Source organism: Onychomys torridus, chromosome 9, assembly GCF_903995425.1.
Source record: "Onychomys torridus chromosome 9, mOncTor1.1, whole genome shotgun sequence".
Taxonomy (NCBI): Eukaryota; Metazoa; Chordata; class Mammalia; order Rodentia; family Cricetidae; genus Onychomys; species Onychomys torridus.
Genome location: NC_050451.1, coordinates 6,831,311 through 6,841,000, shown reverse-complemented (window position 1 = coordinate 6,841,000; position 9,690 = coordinate 6,831,311). Strand labels below are relative to the sequence as shown.

At 42.1% G+C, this 9,690-nt stretch overlaps 1 protein-coding gene across 5 annotated transcripts in view; it reads left to right on the top strand.

The window, feature by feature from the left end:
* Window positions 1-1,434: 1,434 nt before the first annotated feature.
* Mapk8 (mitogen-activated protein kinase 8) overlaps window positions 1,435-9,690 on the top strand; it is a 71,169-nt gene continuing 62,913 nt past the window's right edge. For 3 of the 5 annotated variants that reach the window (XM_036198953.1, XM_036198949.1, XM_036198950.1), the window contains exon 1: window positions 1,436-1,613. The gene's annotated coding sequence lies outside the window, so the exon portion shown is untranslated. Of the gene's footprint in view, window positions 1,614-9,690 lie in introns of all 5 variants that reach the window. The other 2 variants (XM_036198951.1, XM_036198952.1) reach the window with 2 other exon arrangements.

Here is a 9,690-nt window from a genome sequence, read left to right as displayed (position 1 = left end):
TTCACACAGCAAGTTAACTCTGACAAAACTGCTACCTAGTCAAACCTGTTCTCAACCCAACAGGCAGTTCCTTAGAGAGACCTTTCCATCATAATCTGATGTATCCTAATAATTTGTATTATAACATTGATACTTTTATTTTTGTGTATAGTTATTATTTTCATACCATGGGACTTCTCTGTAAGATATATTTATTGCTAGTGCTGGAACATTGCCTTTAAGAGATGGGCAAGTGATAAAATATTAACTGGGGAAATAAAGGAAGAATGGAAATAAAGAATTGCTGAGGGAACTGGAAAGATGACTTAGTGGTTAAGAGCACTGGCTGCTCTTCTAGAGGACCCAAGTTCAATTCCCAGCACTCACATGGCAGTTCACCAGTCTGTGGAGTTCTGACACCTTCACACAGACACACATGCAGGCAAAACATCAGTGCACATAAAATAAAAATAAATAATAAAAAAAAAAGAATTGCCAAGAGAGATGAAATGGGGGAGAGAATGAATGAATGAATGCTCCATTTGCTTCATGCCTGCATCATTGGAAACAGCATCTCAACGTGTAATGGGAACATAATCTATCTGATTTTATTTGATAAGTGTATGTTTTGGAAACCTTGGGTTACCACAGAAGTGTAGGAGAGACTGCCCTTTATCCCCCACTGTCAAAATAACTGGCATTCCTTTCCATGTTTTTCTTTGTATATACTGTGCATGTAATGTATTCTATATATACGTGGAATCATTCTATATGTATGTTACCTGCTTCTTTCTCTTAATGATAAGTTATCTTCTCGCATTGGTAAGGATGCCTTTGAATACATGGTCTTTAAAGGACTAAATATATTCTACTGCATGAATGATAGTAATTTCAATGCCTTTCCATCCATTGCCGTCTGGCTAGGCTGGTCAGTTAATCAGTCCATAGTATTTGTTGGGAGCCGCGAGGCCTTGGAGATAAAAATCAGGTAATGTGAAGAATCTGGAACAGGAGGGGCTGGGGAAAAAAGGAAGTAACTTTTTCCAGGGACCTGGAGAACATTAACTTGGTAGGTGGTTGGCTTTGGAAATGTTGGTCAGAGTAGGATCCTCCGTGGCTCAGGTGCGTGCACTGGCACGCGTGCCTGACCTTCAAACACTAACGCCCCTCCTCGGGCGAGCAGCCCAGCTAGTTTAGGCTAGGACTGGTGTTTCGCCGCCACGCGCCGCCACGTGCCGTCGCAGACCCGCCCCCTGCTGCTCCCGGCCACGCCCCTCACACGCGGCTTTCCCAGGCGCGGCCCGGGGCCCCGCCCTCAGGCGACCTCCGCGAGTGCCGCCCGCGCTCCAGTGTAGCCACGCCCCCGGCCGCTGGGCCCCGCCTTCGTAATCCGGGCCCCCGGGGCCGCCCCTCCCCCAGGCCGCTCGCAGGCGCGGGGGCGGGGCCCTGCGCGATGACGTGGGCGGGCGTACGCGTTGACGGCCCGCGTCTCTGTTAGTCAGCGGAGCGGCCGAGGCCGGACGTCGCGGCCGGAACGCGGAGCCGCGAGCAGGGCTGAGTAGCGGCCGCGGCCACCGCGGGACGGCGCCGCTCACCGCTTCGGGCTTCCCGGTCGCCGTTGGCTGCATTGCCGGGTGAGTGCGCGGGCGCCGCGTCTCCGGGCGGCCGCCGCCTTCCTCCGGCCGTGACCCCCTCCCGGGGACGCGCGCGGGGCGGGGGCGGCGCGGGAACAATAGCGCGGGCGGCGGGGGCAGCGGGGGGCGTGGTCCGCTCCGCGCGACCTGGCTCCGCCGCTCCGGCCCGCTTCCACGTCGCGCGGGGAGAATGGAGCCGGTGGGCGGCAAGTTCGGAGGCGCTCCCGCGGAGAGCGGGCCGACGCGACCGTACGGACGTCTCCCGCACCCGCGGGGAGCGTGTTTGGACTGTGGGCGGTTTCTTTGTGCGGACGTGAGTGCCGCGACGCCGAGAAGGGTCGGGTGGCCGCGAGCGCGCCGGCCTGCGGGCCGCGCCTAGAGAGGGGCGCCCGGCGCTGACCTTTTGACTTTCCCCACCGCGGTCTCTTTGTCTTGCGCCTGGGTCCCCAGTCCAGACACGGTAGAACCGAGTCCATTTTAAAGTGCCATAAGGAACACCTTGCATTTTCATTCTGGAAAGTTCCCCATACCACCGGGGATTTAATCACATGTTGACTGCACGGTGTCCAGTAGTTGCTATTTTTACTTCAGAAATTAAATGTTCTTTTCAGTAGAATTCTGGTCTGTCAGCCTATTGTGTTTTGAGATCAGCATCCGCCAAGTACCTTTTGGTCAGTTGGAACATCTGTTTATTTCATTCATTCATTCGGCAACTGTTAGTACTGTATCCAGATGGAGAGGATGTGAAGGCCAAGAGAAAGACCCTTAAGAATAGGGTACTTTGGAATAGAATAGATGTGCCTTTAAATGAGACGGTTATATAAGGGAGATATATATATATATATATATATATATATATATATGTAAGGTATTTGGCTCATTTTACTGGAACTTCTAAAGGTGATGTTATGTTAGGAAGAAGAGCTAGATTTGCTTAAATATACCATCTTTATTCTTAAATTTTACTACCACTGCCCCAATTTTTTTGTCCTTGGTAATGTTTACCTCAGTTCTGTTGAGGCTGTTAGACCTGGGAGGTCGGATACTCAGATCGTGAACATGTTTACTTCTGTGTCTGATGAAAGCAAGCAATCAAAATGGTACTTAGAGGCCTGTCTTGCATCATTTCTCCAGCACCTAGCATAGAAGTCATACACGTTGGGTTGATTAAAAGGCTCTCATAAAATTGAAAGTTAAGCCTTAAATTCTCCCCAAAGTTTCAGAAGTGTCACATGTCACTTGGCTGGATCATAAGTTAATAGAGGATACTACCTGTTAAGACAACAGAGGATTTGGAATCGCTGGTTTTTTGTTTGTTTGTTTTTTATGCTTCACTTCTAGGCCATTCACTGTTTTAAAACCACACCTGAATTTTTTTGTATGCAGTTAATGAAGTAGAAGATTGTAGAGGGTGTGTCTGTATGTACATGTGTAACACTCTGGAACACTCAGTCCCTTGTAGATAAGGGGCATTTACTTGGTACTTCGTCATCAAAGTTGGGTACTTTGTCTACTTCCAATATTTTAGGTAAGGACTTTGTCCATATGTATGAATGTTCCTAGACGTAGCAGTGGGCTTTCATGAGGAATCTAACATGATTTCGTTTGTCTCCTTTAAAAATGTTACTGACGAGGGTGCATGCATGATGTTTTGGGGGAGGGAGGGTACATGTGGCACTGTGTGCATGTGGAAGCCAGAGGACAACTTTGTGGGGTTGATTTTCTTCTTACACCTTTATGTGGGCTCTAGACATCGAAGCCAGGTTCCCAGGCTTTCAGGGAATGTGTCTTCACCCACTGAGCTATATTTATCCTATTGCAACTATTACGTCTCAAGTTTTTTTTTTTTTTTTTAATGATTTCTTTAAGTAGAAAACTACAACACCCACATGTATTTTACAAATATTTTATTTCTAGTAGTTTAGAATTGCTTAACGTTTTAGAGGTGCTTACTAGAAAGGGCAGGTTGTAATTTATTCAACTCACAGAGCATATGGGGCTAAAACTCAAAATACTGTGTATTCAAGTTTTGGCACATTTCCACTATTTAAAAAAATTAGTTCAGATGAACTTATTTACTGTAAAATAGGAATGAAAAAATAAGAAAATTATTTTATTACTGAGATAGAGGTCTTAAGGCACCAAACTTTTGTTACTTTACCTAGTTAAGTATATGAGGCTCCAGAAGGAACTCCTGAATTAAGACATCATTTGAGTGGCTCACAGTCAGACTCTGCATAGATTCAGTTAGTTTTTTTTTTTCCCCTAAATTCTGTTGTTTAAACAACTTTCTTAAGATTTAATTCACATAAAAGAGTGGCCCTTACAGAATATATTTTCAGTCTACTCATATAATTATGCATTGATCACTGCTATACCATTCTGGAGCATCATTGTGCCACAAAGAAAACCCCCCTTTAAAAAAAAGCAGTCTGCTGTTTGAAAGAAAGTATGTGTTCTGTTAATAAATACATTCCCTTAATGAGTTTGTAAAGGGCACCCTTTAATTGTCTTGGCATATTAGGAAACTGTATACTTCATGCTCCTTTGAGCCCTAAGAGAAATTACTTGGAAAGGGAATTAGTATAAGAGTAAATTGAGCCATATGTGGTGGTACATGCCTGTAATCCCCAGATTTGGGAGGCCAAGGCAGGATGAGTTTGAGGCCAGCCTGGGCTACAAGCTAAAAAATAAAATGTACCAAAATGAATACAATTAGAATCTTAATTATTTGTTCCAAGAGTGATATTATGGAAATGGCCTGGAGAAGATACTAGGTGGCTAGTGAAACAGTAATTTGTTGTTAACAACTAGCCATAAACCATCCTAGTGGTGATTGAGGAGCTGCCAAATAGGAGCCAGCTTCTTGTTGCTTTGCTTTGCCTGTCAGTTGACAAATTTGAGTCACCTCCATACTCAAGATGCTTACCTGCGGGTGTAGAAGTATAATGTCTGACATTAAGGTGACCGATAAGTCAGTGGTATGGATTCACGTAGGGCAAGGAAGTCACAACCCTGGAGCTTTACACAGGACTCACGTGCCTGTCCCAGACCCTATCACTACCTTCTGAATATCTAGGAGCTGTGTATTCTTACCCTAATGCAGCTCTCCTGAGCTTTGGCTTTAGGAAAGAGCCAGGATTCAGAATTTACTAAAAGGTGACAGGAGTACTGAAATGAGTCATCCTGTAGGTAGGAATAAAACAGTCCTGGAATTATACCCATGTTTCCTTGGTACTTTGTCATCAGCATGGAGCCTGCTGTAAAGTTGTTCATTGGAGTCCTTCTTGAGTGAGTGGAAAACTCTGGCAAGAAAAGTAAAAATCAGAGAACTTGTTAATTATCTCTAGTATTTAGTGTATAGCTGTTTGAGCCATGTCCTGAAGCACCGCCTCTAGTGAGGCAGCTGTAGCTGCCTATGACCTTGAGGTACCTGCCCCTGGGGCCACTGAGGACTCTTAAGACCAGGGATGCAGGTATGCTCTCTCTCTTCTTGGCTACCTCGTGGTTTTGAATGCTGAGATCTTGGACCAAGCTGGTCAGCGTGGGACATAGCTCAGCGTTCCCAGACCCTACGATAAATCTCCTGTGTTTGTGAGTTTACCCTCAAATAAATTCCTCTGATCATTAAATAGACTCTGTGGATTAATCCCAATACTAGTGTCAGACTTACACAACAGTTTTTGCCATAAGCTAGATTTTTTTTTTTTGAATGGGAAATTCTATTTGTTTCATAACACCATGCCTTTTCTGAAATATTCTCCAAAACTGTGGAAGATGTGGAAATGGAGAGCTCATTAAACCGAAGAAGCTTATGGTTCAAAGATGGGATTTAAGGCTCCTTTAAAGGTTATGTGAAAAGCCTCCCTCTACCAAAGCCTGCTGCAAAACTCTGAACAGGCCAGATTTCACTGAAATTTAGTTTTTAGAATTTGTGTGTGTGAGACCTTTGAGAAAATTTGCGCCTTTTCTATATGTCATGAGTTATATAACCTGTGTCTCCTGTTACACAGTCAGAGATTTTCAGATTTGATTAAAATTTGCTAATTCTTTAAAAAGTTGAGTAATCAAAACCTAGGAAATAGCCAGCATGACTTTAGGACCATCTCTGAGTCACAGTCCATATTCCAGATGTAACTAATTCTGTGGCATAACTAGTTCAGTTTATAGAACATATCTGAGTCTGCTTTATTAGCCATTAGATGAAAAGAATAATATGATACATCTCAAAGGGTCCTGAGGTTTAAATGAGGTGGTGTGGGAGACTGCTTTGATCCTTGAGTGGTAGATAAAGCATTCAGGAAGTTTTAGAGTTACCACTTTTTTTTTTTAAACTTTTAATGAATGCAAAATGTCAAGGAAATTTAAAATAATTTTGCTGCAGAGTGCGTATTCAGATTCTCTAGATATTAGTTGTTTCTGTCTACATCACTAGAGGATTTGTTAAAGTTTGAAATCTTAACTAATTGAATTGACTGGGATTATTTGTGTTAACATTTCGACCAGTAATCCTCTCTGCCTTAAAATTTGGAAACATTCCAAAAAGAAATAATAATCTCTGATACAATGCCATGTTGCCTTTTTTTTATAAGCCATTTCCCACAACAGAGTATTCCATATGCTTTCTTAGATTTATTTTGGCAAATAACTGTGAAGTAGGAATTAGGAGCTGAGAATAGTCATGTAACACATTTGAAGAAAATGGAATGCTGTCTCATCTTTCATGTTTAGTCTTACTGAGGTCTTGAAGAATCCAAATTTATCAGAGACCTCGTAACCACACAGTTATTAGAGTTACTATTTTTCTGTACATCTTTCTGGGGGTATAATAAGTGGTATATCACATTTCTTGTTCCTTCTTAGAGATAGCAGCTATGATGACACTAATGTTAAACAAGCCAGATTTATTGAAAACCCACTCTATGACACTTTAGGTAGTGATTTGAGAGCCTGACATGTACTGAAGTAAAGTTGATCTTCCTTCTATGGTCTGAATATAACTTCATAGGGGACAAGGACAAACATGCATGTCCTAACACACCGAAGCAATATTGTTGGCCATTTAATTAAGAATTTCTTGAGCCTTTGAGACATTTCAAAATAGCCCAACCTTAACATGACTTAGCCTACCTTTAAAAAATATTGCTCACTTAATAAAGTGCAGAAAGTAAAGTATCTTTCCTAATGTTTGGTTATAGTTGAAAGTGTACAGAAGAATCAAAATCATTAAAGGCAAACCTCACTGCATTTGTTTCAAAAAGGGTATTGAAGTAAGTTTATAGGAGAGAAGATGTTGCTCTGCCTGGAGTCCTCCAACTTGTACTGAGGCGCCAGAGGCAAGGCTTGATCTGTGCTGGGAGCACTTTTAAAAAATAAGTCTTTCTCCAGGATTGAGAAACTTTCTGATGCCTGCCAGCCACCATATTGCTAAGAACAGCCCTGTACAGCTGCATTGCTTGGTACGGGGCATCATAAACCTTAAGGACTTAGAACTTCCTGAAGGCTATTAGGGAGGGAGGACCGACCTCTTGAGAGGGTGAGTCTCTTCTGAGAAGTTATCTGAGTCAACTGAAGGTGAGATAGAAGAGGCAAAGCTACTGCTGCACACACTAGAGAAAGGCTCTCTGCGGCCACAACCAGTCTCAAGTAGTCTGGCTTTGTTACACTGAAAATTTATTTGCATTTCATTTCTATTTGGACAGAGTACTACACTGATTTTAATGAGTGTTTCAAAGACTTAAAAAGTGATGCATTGTTAAGCTTCTCACTGTGCCAGCCATTCAGTTCGTCCATTTGGAAACTTTTCTGTGGATCCTTCCAAAGGTGATTTATATACAAGCAAATGTAGATCTCTTGTCCAAAACCCTGGATCTGTTTCAGAATTAAGGCTTCTTCTGTAAGGTGAATTGCAGAAAGATGATACAGTCTGTCTACCACTTTGTGCAGATCCTGATAGGTGATGGGAATGATTGGTGTATCCAACCTTTTGACAATGACCACACCACCTTGTTACCTACAGGACTCACATTTGAGAACTGGGCATTGTAGTTATCCTCCAAAAAAGCAACAGCAGCAGCAACTCAATGTTTTAAGAAAGCTTAGTATTTGGTGTTGAGCCACACCCAAGCTCCTGGGTCACAGGTTGAACATAACCTGCATGCAGGCAAACGCACTGATAAGCTTAGATACTACAATCATTGGCAAAAGTAAAGATTACAAAGTCTCTTGCCGGTTCTTGTCAGATTTTGCCACTGTATTTTAAGAGACTTTTTGCTTTTCCCTGGATTTTGGTCTTTCCAGGATGAGAATCATATTGGTTTTGTTTTGTTTTGTTTTGTTTTGGAGACAGGGTTTCTCTGTGTAGCTTTGTGCCTTTCCTGGAACTCGCTTTGGAGACCAGGCTGGCCTCGAACTCACAGAGATCCGAGAATCATATTGAATACCCACTGTCCCTCTTCCTTTTATATCTAAGCAGTGCAGATTTGCTATTCTTATTCTTTTCATTGTTTTTTCTCCCTTAATAGAGCTTATAGATTATTTCATATCACTGTGTAAATAACTTTTTTTTTTTTTTTTAAGTAGCTTTGTAGTATTCCTTTGGTCTGTTCTGTTTGGCCTCCTATTATAAAATGCTGGGCTGGAGAAATGGCTCAGCTGTTCAAGGCTAGGCTCACACCCAAAAATATAAAATGCCATACACAGGGTAGATTAAGCAACAGAAGTAAATACATTTCTCATACTGACCAGTTGGTTCCCTTAGTGAGGGCTATCTTTCTTCTCCCTGCATTTTCACATAGCCACAGAGCGCTTTGGTCTCTTCCTCTTCTGAGGACACTAATTTACTCTTATGAGTTCATCTAACATTACTTCCCAATGGTCATCTCCAAACACTGTCACTTTGGAGGTTATACATTTGGGGGTGGGCACAGACATCAAGTGCTTAATTTCATCATGAAGGTGTGCCATTTGCCCAAGTGTGTTGGCACATGCTTTAATCCCGATGCTTCAGGTTGTATCTCTTTAGTTCAAAGCCAGCCTGGTCTACATAGAGAGTCCTAGGGCTACATACTGAGATCCTGTTTTTATAAAAGGAAGGAGTGCTATTTAATTAACTTGCTCTTTTTTCTTTTTTTTGGTTTTTCGAGACAGGGTTTCTCTGTAGTTTTGGAGCTCTGTAGACCAGGCTGGCCTCGAACTCACAGAGATCCACCTGCCTCTGCCTCCCGAGTGCTGGGATTACAGGTGTGTGCCACCACCGCCTGGCTAACTTGCTCTTTTTTGGTGTATAATTGGGCTGCTTTTGACCAAGTAGATTATCTTGTGCACACATCACTTCACATTATGTAGAAATGTGTAGGATAAACTTGTAGAGGTAAAAGTGGTGGCTCAGAGTATTGTGCATTTGTAGTTTGGATATTTGTCACTAAAGTTGTCCAGTTTCATATTAGACCATCACTGGGTAAGGGTAACTGCTAATTTCTTCATTGCCCTTAGGAATGAGATTAAGCATCATGGAAGGGCTATTTATTTATATTTTCTTTTTTGGGAACTGACCTTATCCTCAATTTGTTGCTCATTTTCTTAGATTTGCAGAATTTACTTTTTTTCTCTAGAGAAATAGCTCTGGGCTGGTTATTGAAAATAATATTTTCCAAATTTGCTATCTGCTTTTCCAGGGTATGATTTTATACATGTGTCCAACTATATTTTTTAACCAGATAATCATCCAGTTGCCTCAGCATTATCTAATAATTTTTTTTATCTTACTGATTTAAACTGTCACTTTTATTATTTACTGAATTTCCACATGTGCTTGGGCCATTAATATCCCCTTGACCTCTCTATGCACTTGGAAACCAAGTCATTCTGTTGTAATTGTTGTAGTTTATAGTGTGCTTTCTGTTGGGTCTAATGCTCTTTCATTAATTTTCTTAGATGCTTTTCTTTTTCTGGCTTCTGGCCTGTTTGTGCATATGAATTTTTTAAAGGGTCTTATCTTTATTTTAAATTATGTGTATATATGTGTAGAGGGATTGGGTTTGTGCATGGTGGGGTGTGTGTGTGCTCATGAGGTAAA